Genomic DNA, 25,962 nt, shown 5'->3' on the forward strand with positions numbered 1-25,962 from the left:
CACGTTCGTAACTTTATTGATGAAGATTCTAGTTAAAATTTTAAACCAGGTTTGGCCTCTAAGGTTTGAAGAGTGGTCTCCCTTCGACGTCAGCAATGTTGGAAGTGTCAAGTTTTCTTTTTGGCATGACGAGAGAGAGAGAGAGAGAGAGAGAGAGAGAGAGAGAGAGAGAGAGCGAGCGAGCTTATCGGCATAATAAATTCGTTATGGTGTCTTTAATTGCCGTATAAGGTGTCATGATAGGTTAGCAGAAAAATATTCTCGACTGTAACAGTATATGAACACAAAACTAAACATATCTTGGTTTGAGTCACAGAGTTTGTGAAGTTAGTTTTTTTCCCTATCGTAGATACCTATGTCTGGTATAATAAACTTTTAAATTTCTAACATCAGATAGTATATGACACACCGAAGCACATGTACCACATGTGGTGTCTCCTTTGGCAAGTGACTTTGTTCGAAATGTGCCTCTGTTCATCCATAAGTGAGTGGGTACCCGGTAGGATGAGGGTAGGGTGTCTGTTAACCTTCTAGGGCCTCACAGGCAGCTTGGGTTGTATACTCCCCAGGGAGCTGAGAATGTAAATCGAGTGCTCACTGATCCATTGACTGGGGTAATAATAGTGTAGCGCTATGAGCATCAACTTGGTGAATGGAATCTGGCGCATATAAATGCATATTATATTAATATTATTATTATTATTATTATTATTATTATTATTATTATTATTATTATTATTATAATAATAATAATAATAATTATATCAATACTTATCAATGAAATGAGGCATGGAATGCATGTGATTGAGCCATATTGAGGCGGCCTTAGTAATAACCAGACCCGTATTTGTTTGTTTGTTGTTTAACGCCGCACTCAGCAATATTCCAGCAACATGACGACGGTCTGTAAATAATCGAGCCTGGACCAGACGGTCCAGTGACTGACATAATGAGCATCGATCCACGCAATTTGGGATACGACGAGTAGCATGGGTAGCTGAAGACCTACTCTATCCCGGACCTTCACGGTTCCCCAGAACAACAACAAAAGTTCGGCAGCTCATCTCTGCGTTCGACGGTCACGTGTTGCGCGCCGCCGCCCTAGAAACTTAATGGGGACGAACCGAGATTCGAACACACGGTCCTAGCAACTCTGCAAAGCGAATTGCGACTCTTTAGATGACTGGACCACCCGTGCCCCTTTACCTACACAAAGAAGTAACTGTTATCAATGAATTTTGTAGACAACAGTATACGTACCTTTTGTAATGATGTCAGTTCAGTTCAGTTCAGTTTATTATTCTCAAAGAAACCACCACCGCTGGTACATGAGCATATGAGCATTTACAGCCATATATGAAAATGACATCTGAGGACATCTGCCATGTCCTTTGAGAGTGGAGTGCAAATTAAAAAAAAGAAATGACCTTTGGCTTTAGAACCATCTTTCACAACATAAACTGACAAAATATCTTGTTTGCTGACCACATGTACTTTAATACTTTTATCAATCATATACTTTTATTAGGAAAGTGTATCAAAAGGATCAAACAAACAAAAACCTAAAACTACTTAAAAACATCTATTCAAATAAGAAAAATATTGCCTTAAAAAGGATTACGGCAACAAATTTAATAAAAACAATGGTCATTATATAATTAGGACACAGTTTCAAATAACCTTTAGATTTGAAAGATTGTAATGTGTCACTCTATTGTCAAACGTGGACCAAGTTATTAATGTTGCCCTGCTGTAGATAACGTCTCCAGTGACATGACATTGTGTTTTGACTATTTGCAGCAAACCTACACCGCATGGACGTTGATTTTCAGCGAGGCGTGGCATTGAATAAGCGTTATTTGCAGTTAAACAAAAGTGTTCTTATGAAATTAAAGTAAGAATTTCTATAGCGCATTTTCCAATGAACAACTGCTCAAATGCGCTTATATCATGACTGATCTAGTCAAAGGTCCTCTCGAAGAGACAGGTTTTGAGTGTCTTTTTAGTGTTTGTCTGATTTTCTGTCTCTCGGATTTCTAGTGGCAGATTGTTCCTCAGCAATGGGTCAGAACGTTGAAATGATCACTAGCAGATGTTGATCTTTTGATCACCTCATCAGCTAAACATTGTGTGCTGTTCACTTTTAAAAGTCATGTGAGCATGTTTGTTTTGTTTGTTTGTTTGTTGTTTAACGCCGCACTCAGCAATACTTAAACTATACTAAACAACAAAAGTTCATGTGGCATTGAATAAGATTTAATGCAAAGTTATGTTTTTTACCAAATCTGAAACTATTTCGGTTTGCAACAGATAAGTGTTCAAGTGGTTTAACTTGCCATACTGACTTCAGAAAATGCGTGATTTCATAAAAAAAACACCATGAACATGCCAAAATGTCAATTTACAAATGTGTTTAGCGTGTGTGTCCACCTCTTGTTGCGATGCGAGCAACACATCTTCGTCTCATGGAATGGACCAGGCGTCGCACAAAGTCCTGTGGGATATATGTCAATATCTGCTTGAGCATGTTTCGAAGTTCCTGGAGTGTCTGTGGAACACGTGGTTGGCCTCGAAGGCACCGATCCATCTCATCCCACATGTGCTCGATCGGTGAGAGATCAGGGGAGCGAGTCGGCAAGGGGATGACATTCGCGTTGTTTTGTTGAAGAGAATTCTGAACGAGTCGAGTAATATGAGGCCGGGCGTTGCCATGTTGAAAGGTATATAATGCCTGGGCCATGACGACGCAAAAACGGTAGAACAACAGGGGGATCGATGATCTCGTCGCGGTAGCGCTGTCTATTGAGATTTCCCTCTACCACTATCAAACGGGTCCTCTGTCTTGCTGTAATCCCACCCCATACCATAACGCTGCCGCCCCCGAGCCGATCTTCTTCTGTGACACAATGATTGACGTAACGTTCACCCCGAAGTCGGTACACACGAATCCGTCCATCGCTGTGCTGAGGTGAAAACGAGACTCGTCAGTGAATAGAACTTGTCCCCACTGCATGGCCGCCCAGCGTAGACGCTGTCTGCGACACTGTAGACGTGCTTGATAGTGGTTTCCTGTCAAAATGGGACGTCTGGCGGGTCTTCTGGCGACAATCCCTGCACATCTGCGGCGGCGACGTACAGTTTGTGAAGATATTCGTCGAAGGCCAGGGATGCTTCTTGCAGTTACTGTTGCTGGCTGGAATCGATTTCGTAGGTGTCTTGTTCGAATCCCGTTGTCTTGTCGATTATTGGTTACGTGTAGCCTGCCACACCGAGGATGGTTTCTAACTGCATTCGTCTGTTGCCAACGTTGCCATAAACACCAAATGGTGTTTCTGTGGACGTTAAATTGTCTTGCAACATCCTGTTGACTCGATCCTGCTTCAAGCATACCAATGGCTCGCAGACGCTCATTTTCGGACAGGCATGGCACTTCGTAATTTTGTTTAATAATTGCGTAATTTTGTTGGTTTTCTGAGTGGTTGTTCTCAGCACGATGCTAAACAATTCATATGGCATCCCGTTAACGCACATGTTTTTCTTCCCATTGTTGGGTAGTGAAATGGATGGGGCTTGCATAAAAGTCATCTTTTGCATGGAATGCATGCTTTTCTATAGCAGTTGCGTTTTTGTGACTTGATTTCATACATGTACTACAATATTGAAAACCCAGCTTTACTTGATTGAAAAATACACTAAAATATTGGTGTCACAGGAACTTTTGTTGTTGAGTATACATGATGGCTGCCTGTTAACAATCGAGTCTGGACCAGACAATCCAAGTAAGTTCTATTTTTATACTCAAGTCTTAGCCCTTGTTCAACCACCTAACCTAACCTGCTTCACTATTACAATAGCACAGTCACCCTTGCGCTTGCCTTCTCTATTGTTTCTCTGTTCTCTATTGTCTAGCCCCAGACCCTCACTTTCACTGACAGGGTGCATTATGGGACTATATAGTTTAGAGTTATTGTATATACCTAAGGATGTACACATATTGATGTAATATGTTACACTGTAATTATGTTATATATATATTTATGTTCGGGTGTGTCCCGGTAAATCTAATGATGTATGATGTTGTGACATCATAGGGCACAGTGCCATACACCTGGTTAGGATATTTATATTTTGTATGTATTTATGGTGATATGTACTGAAATTGTGTGTTATGTATTAATGTATTTATCACCATTCTCCCATTTTTGACAAGCTATGTTTGTCAATATATTATATGATAAATCCCCTGTAATATTTAGAGCAATATAAGATAAAACTAATTACGACTGATCATAACAATGTATATGATCATATAAGATATTCTAATAAGAGATAAACATACTGTGTTTTCAATGTAGAGCTAGGGTACCTGTAGATTTAACCCCGCTAAATTGAATTTGGAACCGAACCGAATGGATTAAGACTACATGCATGCACCGTCCGAAGTCTATTTATTATCAGTCGGTGTTGATATACGCCTGCATTCATTTCCAAGATTTAGTCTATAAGCGTTATGTGCTAATAGTTAAAGCGGAAGTGTACACACAAAAATCACTTTCTATCTTTTTCTAAACAAAACGCAATTTCAGAATTAGTTAGTATCTGTGTTTGAAAATATACACTCATTTTTTTCACAGTGAAAGTAGGAAGCTCACAATAGTGTGAAAATGATATGCCGTTATGAGGCCTTCGTTTTTCGAGCTAAACAGGCCTGAGTTATCCCCCTTAGATTATGACGTAATTGGTGCCAATTCAACTGGGTCCCTGTCTATTCTCAACGCAAAAGATATCAAGTACCAGTTTGTGGTAAAACAACATGGCCTATGACATACTCCGGCGCAGTGGTGACTCAGCATAACACTATGCTGGCTGGCATCTGAGACGCTAGAATCACACACCTGTACCTACACCACGTGAAGCGGCTCTAACAAAGCATGATGACGTCATAATGTTTATCAATTGGCACCAATGACGTCATATTGTAAACCTGTAGAAAGTGTGTTCTGTGTTGTGATTGGCTAATTTGGGTCACATGACCAAATGTCAGAGGGTGAAAATATGATTTGAATTCCCTGAAGCAAGTATCCTAGGTAGACGTTGGTGCTCTACCGGATAATTCTCTTATTACAACACACAAGTCCGTCTGTGGGTCCACAACGTTTATTCGTGTTCTTATGTCTATATAACTACATAGTAGTATGGCCAAGCAGGATCTCTGAGGCGTAAGAGAGCCAACCTGCCTAGCCGCTGTCCGAGGGTCAAGTCCCGACTAACAGAAAGCGTACTATCTTTAACCCTCACTGTCAGACTGCCATGTATATCGTGTTACGTTACATACATGGTCAGCCTGCAGTATCCCGCACCTCATCCACAAAGTTAAGCTTCAGTGGCCAACCGGCCATTCTCTGGCATTAACTACAACCAGCTGACCCGCACATGACTCTGTGCTGCTGGCCATGGTAATGATACCCCAGCTGCTGTTATAATTTGTATTGGCAGCACTCTGTTTATTTAAATAGATATAATCAACTTACTTAATTAAGGGAATATATAAAACGTATATACACTCCCTGTTAAAACATATAGACTCCCTGTTAAAACCTATATACCCTGCCAAACTGCCTATGATACAAGCGACCGAATCACTGTGTAGGAATACATAATTACTCAGCATTTTTTGCATACTAATTAACAATGGACGCAAACTGAAATACAAAATTCATAACAAATGTTTTGATTTTCTCTATTCATGGGAATTATTGGGATTATTGAAAAAATTACCAAAATCACAATCACCATAGCGACTAACGCGCTCCTGGCGAATCCTGAGATATCACTGTTCTGTATATCAAACGGCATAAATAAAAATCCAAGACCAAGCCAATTCTTCAAGAAATGTGTGCATATAATTTAACGAAAAATAATATCGATTTTGGTTAAGTTATATCGTCAGTTTTAGTTATAAAATAAAATGAAACGGCTATTCATGGACACTATTTATATGAACTTATAATATTGACTATAACACTCCCTAGAAATACATACAAGATGAAAAGTAAATGTACCTGTCACATGTACACTTGTTCAAATTAAAGAAATATCGTATACGACACTATAAACTTATCAACTTCATATGTGAACATTGTTCAAACAAACAGGAGATTATCAAACGTTCATATAATGTTGTGGCCTATATCTACGTATGATATCATATTGAACATTGATTAATATCCAAAGTGAAATTAATTGTGTGAAATTTTTTACAAAAGATATGCAAGATCTACATCATGAAACAGTAAAGAGCAGTTAACAATGATCGTTTGTACTTTCATTCAAGGACCTTCACCTCAGAGAAATTACCAAATATGTACAACAAATATGTTGAAGTTTGACATCACTATCGGTGACCGAATTTTACGAAATGGCGTGTTGACTGTCAACAGTGCGCGGGATTTTACGAGGGGACTTTCGTTGATTCAGGGTTCGTATATACATAAATGTGACATGTAAGTAATCAGAAACATTCTGACAATCTGTGTACTGTTTATTGTTGCTGTATTTTTCATTGAAACCAACGAAAATAAACTTCTTTTAATAGTACATGTACTTATATTGTTAGGTGTGATAAATAATTATATCATGTCAGTCATCGTATTCAGATAAATGTAGTTAGGCTAAATTTGCTTAAATACTTTAAGTATGTAAGTATGTTTATAATAGATAATCTTAACTAGCATTTTCATGTTGATTTTACTTAACTTATTGTGTAACTAAGCATAATGAGTAGATTTATTGATAGACTGGAGCTATTTACTTGTAAATTAAAGTTCTGCACCTAACTGCACATGTATGAATGTATGTCTGTATTATGAAGTGAGTGATTAGAATATATATTTTAGGGTTATTGTATATACCTAAGGATGTAAACATATTGATGTAATATGTTACACTGTAATTATGTTATATATATATATTTATGTTCAGGTGTGTCCCGGTAAAGCAAATTAATGATGTCTGATGTTGTGACATCATAGGGCACAGTGCCATACACCTGGTGAGGACATTTATATTTTGTATGCATTTATGTTGATATGTACTGAAATTGTGTGTTATGTATTAATGTATTTATCACCATTCTCCCATTTTTGACAAGCTATGTTTGTCAATATATTATATGATAAATCCCCTGTAATATTTAGAGTAAAGTGAGATAAAACTAATTACGATAGCTCATAACAATGTATATGATGATATATAAGATTCTAATATTTGTTAATAAGTTATAATGTAAAGATTTATTTGTATGTGTAGGTATTGTGCATATTTTAACTCTGTGTATTTATTTTCACAGGGCCTTTAATGCTGCTGTATTAAACAATCGCATCAACAAATCAACCTGCGTTTAGTGATTTATTCACCTAAACCACTCCGGTTACACAAGCTTTTATAATATTTACCCGCATTTTAATAACGATGACTCCCTCGAAAGAATCCGACCTCGGCAATGTCGCGCAAGCCCATTTTATTCACAGGTGGGTATTTTCCGCATATTCTCACAACCCTTCTGTCGATTACCTGTACCTTAGTGTCTATTTGACAGCCTTAATCACTTTACAATGATCGGTCAATTGATCAATGATGACTTAAACAGGTAACCGCCACAGGTTCATTAACAACTTCCGAAATCTCTCCGGTCACGCTTATCGTGTCGGGCATTTTGACGTCTTATACTTGATGTATTACGACGCGTTGTCATGCTGACTGACTTACTGAGGTTCTTCTTGAGAGACCTTTCTCATCTAATGGTGATATCATTTGAATACATGTGTCGGATGTTTCTGAAGTGTAAGTTGTGCATACATACACTCATGTCACCTCTCTTTTTTGAGGAAATATCTTACACTGCGATACTGCTAGTTAATTGTTGTATGGCTGTCAGTGTGAACATGAAGTCACACGTAAGTTAAAATTGTGTATAGATATAGGCCTACATTCTTGGTACAAAATTGTGATAAAAAAATTTAAGAATTCACTCTCACTTTGTGTGAGTTCATTGGAGTATGAACCATCATAGAGTGAGGGGCAAACTGTGTGAACGTCGGAGCTTGCGACGTTCATAGAGTAGAATAGGGAATGGGGGTTCTGGACCACTTCCACTGGAGCCAGATTTATATACCTATATCACTACTACAGAGGGAATTTCTTATGCAAAAATGATGATGCGATTCAACGATCGTCATGTGTCGTATTAAAAGAAACATCAATATTAATTAATAATGGATAAAATTTACTATAGCCCACGAGGATATTGGAAAGGTATAGGAGCAATACAAAAAATTGCCACCGCGCCTAAGGTATCTAAAGATGTGGCCAAGGATTGGCTAAAGAAACAAGCGATGTGGCAAATATACTTACCGGCACCGCGTTATATACCGAGGAAGAAGTTTGATATTTTTACAACGAATGAAGTTCATCAGGCTGACCTCTTGTTTCTTCCCCATGATAAGGTAAGACGCAAAACGTAGTGGATGTGGCTAGTCGCTACAAGGAGGCTGAGCCATTAACCTCAAAAGATTTAACAGAAGTAGCTAATGCACTGAGTCTCATATATAAACGCGGACCACTAAAATTGCCTTTGCTATACTGCTCACAAAAGTAGGGGATATTGAAATTATAATCAGTGGCACACAGACAGTAATATAGAGGCCTACAAATAATTTATGTATGATTGAGGAAAAGCATAGGTCAGTCTGAGCATGCCTCACAATGACCACCAGATGCCCTTGCATCCAGGACAATTGCACCCAAACGTACCAGGGGGTGTGGATGAGAAATCACATCTTGTGTCACACGTGCAAATGACAAAATCCAAGTGCCTCACGTGCAAAAATGGGTGTTAACATGGGTTTTGGACCAAGTTCATCCATCACTTCACCACTTTCCACAATGCGAAGGTTACGAGAAGACGAAAGATTGAGAGCAATTGGGATGATCCAGGCCGGAAGAACGCAGGCCTACACAGCAGCACAACTGCATGTCTCACAGTCAGTAGTTAGCCGGTTGTTGGCACGTTACATTGCCACTGGAAGGGTTCAAGACAGACCCCGAAGTGGTCGTCCAAAATGCACAACCAGACGTGATGACCGGCGGATCATCACTGGAGCCCTCCGTGATCGACGTTTAAATGCGACACAGCTGCAGGAGGTTCACATACATGCAACTGGGAATCTCATCTCCACACAGACGGTACGAAACCGGTTCCATGCTGCAGAACTTCGAGCAAGGCGACCTTACATCACATTACCCCTAACAAACCGTCACAGACAAGCCCGGCGAGAGTGTGGTCGTCACCAGAGGTGCAGCAATGCCAGGTGGTCCCATGTGATGTTCAGTGATGAGTCGAGGTTCTCTTTAGACTTCAATGATGGCCGTCATCGTGTCTGGCGTCGTCCTTGTGAGCGTCATCAGCCAGCTGCCATGATTCCACATGATCGGTATGGGAGGGGTTCTGTTATGGTGTGGGGTGGAATCACGGTGACAGGCAGAACCGATCTCCACATCTGCCAAGGAAGAGTTACGGATGTTTACTATCGGGACAACATCCCCACGCCACATGTCCTGCCATTTGCACACCGTCACGGACAGGGTTTCATCTTCCAGGACGATAATGCCAGGGCTCACCGTGCGCACGTCGTCCTTAACCATTTGCGGCGGCACCAAATTGAAACTCTTCCATGGCCAGCGATGTCCCCCGACCTCTCCCCTATAGAGCATGTGTGGGATATGCTCGGAAGACGAGTGCAGAGGCGGCATCCCCCATGTCCAGACTTGCAACAACTGGGCGTGGCACTCCAAAAGGAATGGCAGAGGATTCCCCAAGTTCACATTGGTCGCATAATTAGGAGTATGAGATGTCGGTGTAATGCTTGTTTGACTGCTAATGGTGGGCCAACCCGGTATTAACCCATTTGTGACTTTTGGGTTTCTACCCCTCATGAACTTTCCTGTGTCTACATAATGAAATTGAAGCTTGATCAAAGTCATTACTTTCAAAAGTGTTTCTTAACATCCTTATTTCAACATTATTATTGTTTCCCAATGAAAATTAAACATAATTCTGAAACTGTTCGTCATAACTTTTCAATGTCCCCTACTTTGTGTGAGCAGTATATTTCAAGTTGATCCCGGTCGTGAGTTTATGGGATCATTAACTAAACTGTTAACAAAGCACGATGTCGAAATCAGGCGTGGTGAAAAAGAGGCCCACCATAGTCAAGCTATCGTCGAAAGATTTAACCGGACATTAGCGGAACATTTGTTTGGCTGTCAGTATGGGATTGAAATTAAATCAGAACTATTAAGATCAACCAAATGGGTGACACGATCATCAGCTGTGATATCAGCGCTGAATAATGAAGTAACGAGGTTAATCCAGAAGAAACCATCCGATGCGATTAAAATGAAATCTGTGACTTCCGAATCTTCAGCACCGAGGAGAGCCAAAGAACAAAAACTTCCGGATAGAGTAAGTGTAAGATATTTATACCAGCCCGGTGAACTCGAAGGAGGCCTACGTCGTGCAACCAATCCGATTTGGTCCCTTAAGATATATAACATTAGTCGGTTGGTTATGAAAGAAGGAGAGCCTATTCTTTATTATCTTAAAGGTGGACCGGGCAGGGCATTTGTACAGAAGAGTTGCTCATAGTTCCCAACGATACAGTATTACCAGCATAACCATAAGCATAGGTAGTTACACGATCCTTAACAATCCATCTCTTTGTATCTCAGGGGGATTCTTGTTCATTCTTAATCCATATATCCTGTGATTGACACTTCTTTAAGAGTTCATCTCGTGTTTGAATATTCTACCATTGAATAATGCTTCTTTATACTGTTTGTGTTTGATATGCTTTTTTACCACATACTTCTTAACACCCTTAGCTTTTCTTATCTCTCCATCATCAGGGTTAGACATACTCCGCAAAAGGGGTCCCAGAACATTCATCCTTCATCTTACCTAACACCTTTTCATTTACTACGCTCTGCAGTGGATTATCTTTTGGGTAATCGCTCGTGTCGTACATATCGATTTTTTTCTGCCCTATCTTTATATACATCATCAGTTTGTATTTCCATCAACAAAGAATCTGTATCGGTATATAACACATCCCACCTATCGCCGTATTGCTTCTTAAGTTCGTTGTAATAAAAGTCATACATTAAGTGTTTTGACAAGTCAAGAATACTCATACAAATGTACACAGGTCTGTTGAATTTTATATTACTCTTCTACATATGTAGTGCGGCTAAGTCGTTATCGAATATCTTGCTTCTGTTAAAAGCCGGACTGGCTATAAGTTTCCTGAGTCTTTCTTCCTCATTAGATCTGACTAATTTAACATCAACACGCTTCCTTAGATTCTCCATAGTTTATCCAAATACTGAGTTATTCATGAACCTATAAACCACTGGTAGCCATCTTTCTTAAATCTGTGTTCTGTCTTAATTAGGGTTCCATCCATGGGCTTTGATCGAACTTTAGAACTCTGTGTATTTTCTTTAGTTTCATACCTAACGATAGATATAACTGGAGATTTCTGTAGTGAACTATATATTTTGTCTTATCCATCAAATTTGGTATGAGTTTTTCTGCGTAAGCTAACCTTGTATTACCCATCAAGGAGTGTTGATATTCTGACATCCAATCTTTATTCACCATTAATCTTTTGGGAGCTAGCGGATAACTGTTATGATCTTTGTGTAACTCTGTTGGATATTCCAAGTCAACTTCTAGTATGTACCCATTATCGGAATCTGTAGGGATTAATATCCCATTAATATCATTCACATCTATCCACTCAAAACCAGCCGTGGGTAAAGGTTGACTCATAGCCCATCTGTACAAATTGTTGGCGTCGAGTTATAATATGTGTGTGTCGGGTTTACTCGGATCATATCCTTCCACTAATTTATTATTAGCCTTAGAATACCTTTTACCACCTCTTATTCCTTTCTCAACAAACAAGTGCATATCATAATCGGTGAGTAATTTTAGTTCTACACCGGTATTCTTCAACAATGCATCCCACGATAGTCCGGGACTGGAATAGTACCATGCCGGATCCAAGCCGTATTGTTTTAAACATGTCTTTCTAAATATCTCGAATATATCGGCGAGTAACAGTTCATCTGTTTTTAAGTACAGATCATGATAATCACCTAACTTCTTACAACCTAATTTATCCCACACCATCAGAGCATGTTCATAATCGACATCGGTTATTTTAGATTCTGTTAAGTTACTATAGAATGATCCAAGGGGTGGTAATTTAGTTTCCTCGAATCTAGACCAATCATCTATATATTCGTAAGGATATACACCTTTTCTCAGCAACTAATGACGAGTTAACCGATCAGTATATTGATTTGTTATTGCAAAGTCATCGGGATTGTTCGCATTAGCTAAATTGTCCCGGAAAGATAACAGAAACTGTACGGTGTCTATGAATCTAAGTCCATTACTTTGTTTTGTTCTGGCTTTCCCATCCTTGTCCGTATAATGTATAGTTTTAGTCAACGAGAATGAGATATATTTTTCCATATTATTAGGAATGCATGTTAAACCACCGTCGGTCTTTGAGATAGCTTGCATGATGAGATGAGAATCATATCCTCTAAGGTTATGAAACAGAACGGGGATGGGTATTGTTTGAGAATTCATTTTTTGTTGATAGGTTACACTCGTTATGAGCGGCTCCCCGACAATTACCCGTGAAGTGACAATGATCTCTTACGGAATCCCCATTGAGTGGTTTATTACAAACATGACAACTCGTTGACTTCTTATAAGCCCTCCAATCATCCCTCGTCATACACATGGGTTTCTTACGTGATAAATTTTCCCTGATTATTCTCTCTTCATTTTGTAGGTATTCTAGGAACTTTCCCGCTGCATCGGGACCTCTATCAATCACGGGCGGGTTTGTTTTCCCATCATACCTTACAACTATTATGAAAACCCATAAAGAATATGTTCTTGAGTTTTGTACGTAAAACTACATTCAGTATTGTGTTCGGTATTTTCTATAGGTTTGATAAGTGCTTCGAAGTCAGCATAAATTATATACGGTACTGTCATTTGATTACAATAATGTTCAAATTTTAATATAATTTTTCCCTCTTTAGGCATATCAATCCTGATAGCAGTTTGCCCAACACCTCTGCAGTCTTCTTTATGCGCTTCTAATAGATCCTGTCTGCTGTACCCATGCAGGCATCTTTCGCAGAAATATTTCTTTTCCTTATGGGTTGTTTGATAGTATAATAGTCTGCTTAGACTCTTTATCCATGTATTATGATATTTACCATCTTTTTCGATTAGAAATGAATTGACTCTGGGAATATGTTCTGGAGCGTGGCTTATCCTGTGTACAACAATTCCTTTAGAAGAATGTCCGAATTTTTTTATAGCTAAATTATTTTGCTTTTCCACCATATCAATTTGTGATATTGGTGTACGTTCGTCTATACCATTAAAGGTCTATCTGGATGTTTGTCTGTGGGGAACAATGCAGATCTTATCGTAATTCTTAAACAGCCATCACCTCTATTTTTTTACATTAACTATAGCTTTTTTTTCTTAATAAATGGAGGTAAATCTATATAAGATCCACCTTTGAGAGGCATATAATTTGCTATATCCAAATATTAACTATCGATTTTTATCCACACACCAACCCGAACCTCTATTAGTCCAATGTTCTAAAGTTTCTTGTATCCATTGAATTGTTGCATATAATGATGCGCTTCTAATAGATCCTGTCTGCTGTAACCATGCAGGCATCTTTCGCAGAAATATTTCTTTTCCTTATGGGTTGTTTGATAGTATAATAGTCTGCTTAAACTCTTTATCCATGTATTATGATATTTACCATCTTTTTCGATTAGAAATGAATTGACTCTGGGAATATGTTCTGGAGCGTGGCTTATCCTGTGTACAACAATTCCTTTAGAAGAATGTCCGAAACCTTTTATAGTTAAATAATTTGGCTTTTCCACCTTATCAATTTGTGATATTGGTGTAGGTTCGTCTATACCATTAAAGGTCTATCTGGATGTTTGTCTGTGGGGAACAATGCAGATCTTATCGTAATTCTTAAACAGCCATCACCTTTATTTTTTTACATTAACTATAGCTTTTTTTCTTAATAAACGGAGGTAAATCTATATAAGATCCACCTTTGAAAGGCATATAATATGCTATATCCAAATATTAACTATCGATTTTTATCCACACACCAACCCGAACCTCTATTAGTCCAACGTTCTAAAGTTTCCTGTATCCATTGAATTGATGCATATAATGATGCGCTTATAGTATCAGATTCAGTTATAACTTCTTGATTGCTCCGGATATAAGGTTCCGTATATTCAGCGTCATTTTTACTCAATGACATTATAACCGTTTGTTTAAAATACCAGCTTACTCCTCGTTAATTTTGCTCGATACGATGGGCTTAACATCATTAACATCCCTGTTGGAATTAATATCCATCTTCCAACCTCTTAGATATTTACCAACACCATCTGTGGGTACAAATCTTAACTCAACGGGTTGATTTTTTTTATCATCTGGTTGATTTTTATCAACATTCAGTAAAACCTCTTAGATATTTACCAATGCCGCCGGATGTGGGTACAAATATTAATTCTTGTTGTTTTTTATCAACATCATCAACTGATTTATTATCAACATCATTAGGTTGATTATTATCTAGTAAAGCGATCAATTCAGCTTTTCTCATTCAAGAATAACCTCACAGCCCACTTTTTTTCGCTTGAGCTTTGAGTTCTCTAACAGTCTGGGGTTTGTTGTATTCCAAACCGAGGAAGGTAAACAATTCAGCTTTTCTCATTCGAGAATAACCATGTAGACCATGTTGTTTTGCCAAAGCCTTCAACTCTCTGACAAAAAACATTGTGATTTAATGGTATATGCAAAATGAGTCAAATCTATAAATGGTTGTTTTTCATATATCTAAATACGTATTCTCCCTAACCTATTCCTCTTGTTGATGTAATCTCTCTTCCTAGCGTAAATAATCTGGTTCCTGACCCTATCAGTGCCGTGTTTCTTACATAAACAATCACGACCTTTGACCCCTATCCCACATACAGAACACGTAAAATTTGTATTTCCCTGTCTGATGTAATAGGCATGTACACCACAGTATATACCAACACAACGCCGGTTGCATTGAATTTTTTTTCCCATGAGTGTAAATCCGCACAGATTCATGGTTATACATCTATCATATCATTTGTCTAAATGCAAATCACATCTCCACTGGTGAGCAGTTGAGTCATCGCTATTTATAGCTTGGCCAGTCAGCACGACATAGCCAAGCAGTCAGGGTTACTAATAGCTGATATGGCTCAGCTCATCATAGATCATAGATTATGCGTAATTGTGTAGCTGAAAATCGCAACTACAGACAACCCAAACATTATCAATGCTATCTCGTGGTCTTTCTGAGCCTCTGACAGTGTATACAACTGACTTATTGTTGGTCTCCGTATTGGGTCAAGTGTCTTTCAATAAACATGGAAGTATTCGTGCATGGCAGATTAAACATCCTTAAACGTTTGAATTGAATGTCCTTGTTTACACAGTTCATCATTAATAAAATCTAATCTCAACATCCTCTGTCTGTCTTGTGACTGGGCTACTTCGAGTTGTTCTAATGCTATATTATGTCTTTTCTGCTCCTCTCCTCTCATTCTAGAAAATAAGAAATCACTCCCCGAAAAATCTAGAGCATTAACAATAGCTCCACCGACCATCATCGCAATTGATGGCATGATATGCTTATATGTTTATAAATTTCAAATGTTTACTTACTTGTTTGATTAGCATATCTTTTGTTGCCATTGCTAGTCCTATATGGAGAACCATCATACTGATATCATAACCATTAAAATCTAGCTTGGTGTGGCTTTAGTAATCCTTTTAGCTATACGGGCATAGCCAATGGCCAAGCCGCTGACCACAGCTGAATGATACGTTGCGTTTACCAACATTTTACCGTCTGAAACTGGAGTAGTTATACTTTTATAACATTACATGAGGGTTTAACTCTAATTGAACCTCATCTAATTTTTGAACTTGTGGTGTTTTCTCTTCGTCGGTCTTTAAAAGCAATACCGATGCTATAGCAACAACCCCTAGTACATAGGGAGCCCAAGTTTTAATCGGGCTATGTTCAGTATTGTAGGCCTTTGCCTTCCTCGCTAGCGCACCCTTCCTACCAGCTGCAACTTTTCGAGGATTCTTAGTCACTCTGACTTGTGGTGCAATCAGGGCTTGTGGTGTTTCCACAATCGCTTGTGTTTGTGGTGCAATCGCTTGTGTTTCCTCGTTCGCTTGTTGTATTTCCATCTCCATTATTAATAGATGGGCACGTATGTTTAAATTGACAATACCTAGCCATTATTAAAGTTGTGGTAAGTGGCGCTAAGAACATTCCGTATCTATGATAAAACTCACAGCTTACTGCACTTATAGTGTGTTCGATGAATGGGTCTTTCTCGAGAGATTCGCATAAATACATGCGATTTTCTGCCAGGATAGGAAGAAACGTACTGGCTACAGCTGTGTATAGTTGTAACATAACCGAACCTATTGTTTAATTAAGTCATGGTAGCTCCCAGTCTAGACTCATAACACTCGTACAGTTTTTTAATTTCTTTGTCGGTCATGTTATCATATTTTTTCAGTGGTATAATTTTCCCCATAATATTGGGAACATTTTCCACCGGCTACCAAAGCCGTGAGTCTTTCTCTTTGTTATCTGTATTCTATAATGTAATACCTAAGGATATATTTAAGCCTAACATAATGAAATATTGCATAATAACCCACTAATGTTCAATTTATCGTATTTTTGCTAAATTTATTTGCTATAATTTTGCTATAATTTGCAGTAATTTTTTTTTGCTAAGCATTTGCTATATTCTTTGCTATATTTTTGCTATTTTTGATAATTTTGCCATATTTTTCCTAAGCAATTGCATAAGCAGCGACGGGAGAATGCTAAATATGAATACATATCTTTCATTTTGGTAAGTTCTTTACTCGCACTGCAGTTGTCTATTATGAAAAGGGTTGATTTTCCTTTTAATTTTTCATGACATACTCGTAAATAGTCTTGTCAACGATCACCCGGATCAACTTTGTACACCTCTGGATCATTCATTACCCAATCTCTCGACAGGTATGTTTTATTAATGCTTATAGTCGGGCACAGAATAATAATATTGGTGAAAACATCCCGATAATGACTTTGTAAAATATCTAGAATAAAAGCTGTTTTTCCGCAACCAGTTTTCCCGCAGATGATAGCGCAATGCGGTTCTTTAGGTAAAAGATTATTAACTGATCGCTTGCACGAATCTTCCATTCTGTATTTTAAGTTGCGTGTCCATAATCATGTACAAATATAAGTTTAATTTACCAGCTGCTTCCTGATGCTTCGTTATCTGTATAGTGACACCCTCACTGGCATTTTCTATTCTCTACCCACTACTGTGTAGTTGGTCATCATCTGTGGTTGGCTTGTCGAGCCATAGTGCATACTTCGTGGTAAGGAATTCAGCCATCGTTACATCCTCAAGAGACAGATCTTTCACGCCTTTGTTAACTTCTGGACGTTTTATAGAAGGGAGTTTTTTAATCTCATCCCACTGTTGATATGCTCGCATACCTTGACTTTATAGTTGATTAGGCACGCCTTCGATAGTCAATTCTACTTTTGTAATTTTGGGGTTGTAGAACGCCTCGGTATCTCTTGCAAATGCTTTAGAAGGGTCCTCGAACAAAATTAAAATACCCTTCAACGATCTAGCAGGGACGTTTAGATTGATATTCTACGTCGTGTCTCTTTTGTTCCTGGTGATCTTTCGGTGTCAAAGCACGCGATCGTACAAAATGGATAAACTTCCGGTATACTGGTTTCGAATTTGTCTGGCTAATTCAGGATCTGTTATCATATCGTACTCCAGTGAGATATTGTCAATAGAATAGCTAGCATCTTAAGTAGCTTTGATTACTCTGCTGTAGTCATTAAAAGTGAGTTCGTATTCTAACCTATCACCTAGGGATGCTTGATAGAAGGGCATGTGACTATCTAGTAATTCACTAACTCTAGTAAGTCGAGCGGAATATAGAATCTGTTACCAAATGGATCAGCAACAGCCTTATCTTCTACGATTGCATTATCGCTTGTAGAAGCACCAACACACGGTCTCAATGTGTTCTGATTACAAATACCTTGGTACTGTAAGTTTTCCCGTTCTTTAGCCATTCTACAGAGATCCATGTAACAGAAATAAGCATCCCTGTCGTCAATACTCAAAACCTTATTACCGCTAATTTTAATCGCAATTTTCTTAACAATTGCAATACCTATGTTCTGAACAGGCTCCCTGTTAGCATCAGTAGAAGTCAAACTAATATTAAATGATAGTCGGGCAGTTCCTGGAACTAACACATCGCGAGCGCCTAGATTAGGAAAGCGAACCAGAAGTGTTTGATTCTGATCAATGGTACTCTGGTTATTAGTTATAGTTACAGACTGGTGAATTGCTTTGACCCCTAATGGATCCCGAAGTCTAAGTTGTGGATTTAACTTGCGTCCGTATTGCAAAGACATTGTTTATATTGAAATAATGTAACCTTATGTTTAATATAAAAAATGGATGATGTTAATCTAGATAACCTAACTTATATTTGTACAATCGAGGGGGGTACTGATGAAACCAGCTTTATGAATCTTAACAAGGAAGTTTTGCAATCAACCATCAATGATTATTACGATGCCTTAAAAGAAACTCCTATTGGTCGTGACTATTCAAAGTTCAACGAATATTGCGACTGCGTGTCTCTCCAGATATTGATCTTATGAATTCTCGTACTCGTAAGCCCCTATCCTTGTCTACGATAGCTAGTAAACACGGCATCAACACTGTTCGTAATGAATTAGGTTTTGTAGACTACTCATGAGAAAAACTTTCCACGAAGTCTACTAAGGTTCTTCGGACTGTGCATGATGAACTCGATAACATAGATAAAGATAATTTGGAAGAAAGCTCGAGGCTGGCCTCGGACGGATTTGGAGAAATCTTGGATACCTGCTACGATAATTCCACGTTACAGGTACCACCATCCTTTGAGTACAATGTCAAAGCTACTGATTTATGACACCAATTGTCTGAAGAACATTTAATTGCAAAGGCTCATTACCCTGGAGCCATGACATCTATATGCCTTGAAACACTTGATTGCTGTTATTTATGAGATGCTAATCCTTATTGTTAATTCCCATTTTTGTGTACATCGACCGTCTGCCATCCTGCTGATGAATTACTGTTTACATTTATATTTATTACTTACCTTGGCTATATAAACCTTGGTCCAAAGAGAAAGGAAAGAAGAAAGGTCTTACCCTTAGCCTAGCTAGTGTTAGGCTGGGTGCTCCGGGGCACCTAGACAACAACCACTACCACTATGTGCTGACCTGGCACATAGTGTCTTTTGTATGTATATATCTACATGTATAAAGTAAAACTGTATATACCGCAAGCCATCGTCTCCAAGTTGTCACTCCTTACTGAGAACCGTACGTCGGCCCCTTGCATATACGAGTATGCAAATTATTCATTAATAAACATCAGACCACACGCGTTGTTAATTTGGTGGAGCTATCGGGTATGACAGATTTCTTAGTCTGTCCTTTCCTGTAACTTTTTGCAGAATGGCATATGGTTCACAAAACTGTAGGAAGTGACCGTCTCTTATTTAAAGGATATACTACCTTCCTGGAGGCCAATCACCAAGAACGAAGAAATGGCCTGTAACAAGATTGAAGGAAGAACATGAACCTCTCCGATCAAGAACAAGTTCTCCGATCCCAAACCTTCCCTGCTCGAATATCTTAGCAACACTGCTAAGACTTCCCCTTCAAGATGTCGTTCCTGCACATGACCTAAGAAATGAAGTACACACACCTATCCCACAGAGATCCGACCACAGCCATCATCATGCAGACCCTGCACAATACAGAAACCGCCTCACAGCCACCTACAAGATGGACACTGTGTACAAGATATCTTATTGGGACTTACCAATTTGTGTTTACTTACATGGACTCAATCCAGAATATATATTGTGTGACTGTTGATAAGTGCAACCAGGTATGTTTGATCAAAGCCAGAACAGGCATATTAATGCCAAAATGTGTCTTCCCAAAATTCAATTTTATATATGTGCAATATACTCCAAATTGCATCTTTAGTCAAGCTAGATCTTTAAAGTTATTGTGTAGGGAATCTTTGAAAAGTCTCCAGGCCACGCCAGACATATAGTTGCAGCTAGGGCCCAGACAAACCTAAGCTGTAGGGTTATCGAGTGACACCTTAAAGCTCGACTCGTTATTTCAAAAATCTAAACGCCAAAAATGTCATTTGTTACAAGTTATTAATGTGCACAGTTTGGTACAAAATTGAATGTATTGTCTAGGACTTTGAATTCAGATTAGGGATATTCTTGGGTTAGCCACTCCCACACATATGTTTATTGTATGTCAGTATTAAGTAATTAACAACACAGCAGTATTCAGCATTTCAGAGTTTTGATGTCGGAATTAAGGATTTTTTTTTCTTGGGCATCGCACCCACAATATCTGGGCAAGCTCCGTCAAAGACACGGGAAGAGGACCCATTGTACATAAAAGGGCAATAGTACTCACAAGTACCGTTTGAGTTGCTCGGTAAAGTTAGACTCATTGTTTCAAATTTCTTTATGCGAAATATTTGCTGAGATGTTTAATTTGTACTTTTTATGACATTACTCATTATCATTATTCGGCACTGAGTCGCACCGCCAAACCAGACTCCTGTATTCAGAGAACCTTCAGTGATATATTTATTGAATCTGTGCAAAGCGGTAATGACCTTGTAGTGAAATTGCACACTACAAAGATCACTTGGTTTAGTTTTCAAACTGGCACTAAATCAAATTGACTAGATGATCACTTTCATACCGTCATTGCATAGATATATTTGTTGCATAAGGATTTCATGTAACTGATTTTGTTCACATTTGCATGGTTGTTTTCGTTGGTGAAAAAGTCATGTAAGCTTGGGGTCCAAGCTTCACGTAACGGAGGGAAGTTGTCATAGCGACTGATTTACGACAGCAATTGTCTGAAGAACATTTAATTGCAAAGGCTCATTACCCTGGAGCCATTACATCTATATGCCTTGAAACACTATGCAAATTATTCATTAATCAACGTCAGACCACACACGTTGTTAACAATATAAGGGAATTATGAGGTCCTGACAAGGCACTGCAAACAATGCGAGGAGAACTCATCAATAATATAGCCAAGCTATCTGAACTCAACAAGCATATAGATCAAGAGAAAAGAAAACTTGAACAGGCGGGCGATGAATTCAGTAGATGCCACGTTGTGGAAAGATTGCGTAACTTAGAAGACGAAAGATGGGCTGGCCTCGAAGCAGCTTCGAGTAATAGAAAGGCACTTCATTCACAAATCAGTCGAATTCGAGAAACTATCCATCAAGTCCTCAACACTGTTACTACACTGGCCGTTAAAATTAAAACATTGTTCAGAAAACGGGATAACCATTGCCAGTATTTTAACCGCATTGGGATTTATTATATCGACTTTGACTCTCGCGTTAACCGGTGGTGGTGGTACAGGAGGTGGCACACCACCTAGTGAAAAGGGTGGTGTAAATGAGTGGATAAAAAAGCATTTAAAGGCATTAGGAGAAGCACTGGGAAAGCTCGCTGGGAAAGCCGCGTCTGCACTTCCAGGTATAATAGGGAGTATTGTTTCATGTCTCTTGAATTTATTAGCAAAAACCACCAATTGGCTTAGTCAAACCTTGTGGGCACTGATCGTTGCAATTGCCGGGCTGTTCACTTATCCGTTAAAGACTATTTATCCAAAACGTGAGTAAACCAGCCGCGACTCCACCGACTATAAGTGCTGTTTTTTTCATCGATTTTGTTGATTTTTAGCGGCAATATGTGGTGGCACTTGTGGCACTTGTAGTTGTGCGTCGTTAGATGGCTGTGAAACTGGTGGTGTCTGTGGCTTTACTATTCCTATTTCACCTGTGTTTGTTTGCGTTGTTAATTTGGTGTTAATATCTGAATTTATACCTGGTTTTTGTTGATCGGTAGCAATAACTATTTTATTATTATAACCTATCACTTGGCCGATCTTAAGTTCCATATTACTCGGAGACATGTATGACCTGCTCCATAAACGTAGTCTACTTTGGATTGAGCATACTGTAATACATCTTGATAATGTTTTATAGAAGATGGTATGTCAACTGGTGAATTAATAGCATCCTCTACGTTTGCGACAAACTGTTTTTGCGCATCGGGCCCCATCCCAGAACCAATTATTCCCGTTCGTGTTTGTGATTGTGCACCAAGAATTGCCCTTACATAAGTTCTTATTGACTCATTAACTCTTACAACTCCTGGTTTAGTAAAATTATTTTCTGTTTTATCATACAGAAATTCATTCCAAGCATTTGCGGTATCGTTTAGTTGCACAAATTTTGTAACAATATAAGCTAAACATCTCTTCAAATTCATAAGATCTCCTCTCCAATCGTTACTCCAAAGTTCCCAGGCATGATTAAGATTATGCAATCTTACAAAAAGATTGTTTTTTTTGTAACTGCTTAAATGGATTGAATGGTTGATAAGGTTTTTTCAACTAAATCGTCACTTTTTTCTTTAACATTTATTTGTTCACTTTACGTGAATATGACAAGATGAAAGTTTTCTTCTAATGATTAGGTTAATGATGTTAATTTGTTCAGGAGCTCTTATGCTTCTCTGTGATCGAGAGGATATATTGATGTAGACTTGAATTCCAGTAAGGTTGCTGGTTGTGAGTTCAAACCCAGGCAATGAGCTTTTTGTATAATTTGAAATGAATGTCGAAGCCTCAATTTCACTTCTTCCTGTCATGTGATCAGGTGTGAGCACACAATCTCCATGCATTAGATGTACATGTGCTGTGTGATTCTCCATGTTGTCTGCCGATTGTCAGTCTGTATGAAAGTATGTTGGAGCACAAATGTAAGTTTCTTTTTGTCTTTCTGACATTTGTGATGATAGGTAAATGCATTTATATGCTATTGTACTTGAGTTGAAAAAGTGAAATTAATGCAGTAGTATAGGTAATGGTGATTCTGGCTCACTTCCACTGGAGTCAGATTTATATACCTATACTGCTACTACAGATGAAATTTTTTCGGCAAAAATGATGATGCGATTCAACAATCATCATGAGATTAAACTAAATTGTAATGAAAATGGCTCTAGCTCACCACCACTTGGAGCCATTTTCAAACCTATCAATGCTTCTATGATATAAATTTTTATAGGTAATGGTGATTCTGGACCACTTCCACTGGAGCCAGATTTATATACCGATACCACCACTACAGGGGGAATTTTGTATGTGTAAATGATGATGCGATTCAACGATAGTCATGAGATTAAACTAAATTGTAATGAAAATATTCTCTATTATTTTTATTCATACATATACCATTTTTTTTAACGAAGTGATATTCAACATTTTGTTCTTCGTTCATTTTACTAGGAGACCAGACTATATACTCTTCTTGGTAATTGGAAAGTAACAATTGATGACCGTATTTGGTTGGTTTGACATCACTGATATAATATATACCTTGTGGTAATTCTCTCCATTTGATAATTTTGTCCCTGAGCATAAATGCTTCGATAGCTTTTTCGAGTTCTTCCTTTGTTGGTTTGTAATACTCCATTATTATATACTTACGTAAGCATTCTTCTGAATGTGATCTAATGATAGTAAGAAATCTATTTTTAATCTCCAACCAGTTCTTTGGTTTTGGCACGGAATAATTGACGCGCTTGTTGTCTCCCCTGTTCTATGAACTTTTTTTTCTCGTCTTCGCTAATATCACTTGTCTTACGAGAATTTGATCGAATCTCCTGCTTCATTGAGTTGTATTTGGTGAGTTCTGAAAAAACTAAACGAAACTCCTCCTCGGATATCTTACAATCAGCCATTGCTGTTGAAATATGATCCTCAATGCTGTTCAACTTTGCCTCGGCAAGTATCCAAATATTATCCAAGTACAATAGGCGCGGCAATTATAGTTGATAATAAACTATTAGGCTACACCGAGACCCATGCTAGCTGTTACAAGCGTGGTGTCAACTCCGTCGAGAGCATTCACGGCTCTGCGATACTTTTTATACAATCCAAGTCTAAACTCCCTCTCCTTATCTATTCGATCTTTTATGTCGCTTATTTGATGTAATTGAAATCCATCAACTTCATCGAGCGCCAGATATAAACCCATAGTGTATATTATTATATCATATAATAGTCTTTTATTGGTCTTGCTTAAATGTTTTGAGAGTATGCATCAACCTTATCAAATGTATATTATACATGAATATCTTAGTAAGAGAAATGCTGTCACTTTTAATAATTTGGACCCCTTCAAGGGTTGCAACGGGTGATGCTCCAATATGCATAATACTGCAACGTTGACGTTGGTGTTTTTTTAGCCATTAAATCGATAGACCTGGTAATATTTTGAAGGCATCTTCTGGTGCATCTCCAAACAAGTCTTCAATAATAAGCGTAGAAAGATCAGGTATAGCATTCAAGTTCTGTTTTATATCATTGAATTCAGTAACCAAATTTAAACTAACATTTTTTACTGCTGGACGACTAAATAACATTTAAACCTGGGTTTTCTGGCAGGGGAGAGACTAACACACTTTTTCGTTTTGATGGGATACAAGCCCCGAGTACGACCCCACTATTTATTATCTTAGTTAAATTATGTGCCTTATCCGTCATCACATACTGTGAGGTAATGACGATATTCAATAGCCACTCAATTTTTGCTTCGATGAAAGTCCATTTATTATCATCGTTGCGAGTAAGATTTTACGAAGTGTTTTTATGGAGTCTACTAACGTCAACATCGCTTACATCTCCTAGATTACCTGTGAATGTAACTTCTGTCTGCTTGTATACATTATCTTGTAAGTGTAAAGCGTATAACTTACCATCGGTACCGGGTTTACCGAATCCTTCTGTGTCTCTGAGATCAGAAAGCGCAATTGTATTACATTGTCTGAGTGTTCCAGGGCCTGGTGAATCAACCATTATTTATAATATTGAGTGTTACACTCAAGTATCCTATATGTACAGGTTGATGCTTTACATCTAATACAGACATTTTGAGGTCTGAAATAATTCCACGCTTTAATTTTTTATATTGTAATGATGAGAAAGATTTCATTCTACCGCCATTATATTTTTCATCTTTGACTGGAACTGCTCTGAGTAGAGTTGAAGGACTTTCGAGTTGAATATTATCCGTCGTGCTTATCTGATTAAGATGGATACACAACTCTTTATAGGGAACTAGATCAGGTAATTTATCTCCATGCACTGTTTTGTTGGGTGGCAATAATGCTCCGTTCGCAAGTCCAAGTGTTTCTGCTAACATCTCAGCAAGAATTAAATTATCTTCTCCAACGCTTAATTACTGCATCCCATTCGACTCATTTTGTGTGAGACTAACTCCATTAGGCTTAAAAAATTCATCATTAAGTGAGCATTCACTGTAATACCTATTTCACCTAATAACCAATTATTACCTCTTGCAGCACTGATATTGGGCCACCGTGGGTAATACGTTACATCGCAGAGAGCGACTTCAAGTTGACCATCCGAGTTATCGATAGTATGAAGCAGTTCAATAGACTGACCATTTGTTATTCCCGGGAGTGTGACATACATATTAAATATACAATGATACTATATCATAACT

The sequence above is a fragment of the Haliotis rufescens genome, unplaced genomic scaffold, assembly GCF_023055435.1.
Source record: "Haliotis rufescens isolate VD_foot unplaced genomic scaffold, xgHalRufe1.0.p SCAF_12, whole genome shotgun sequence".
Taxonomy (NCBI): Eukaryota; Metazoa; Mollusca; class Gastropoda; order Lepetellida; family Haliotidae; genus Haliotis; species Haliotis rufescens.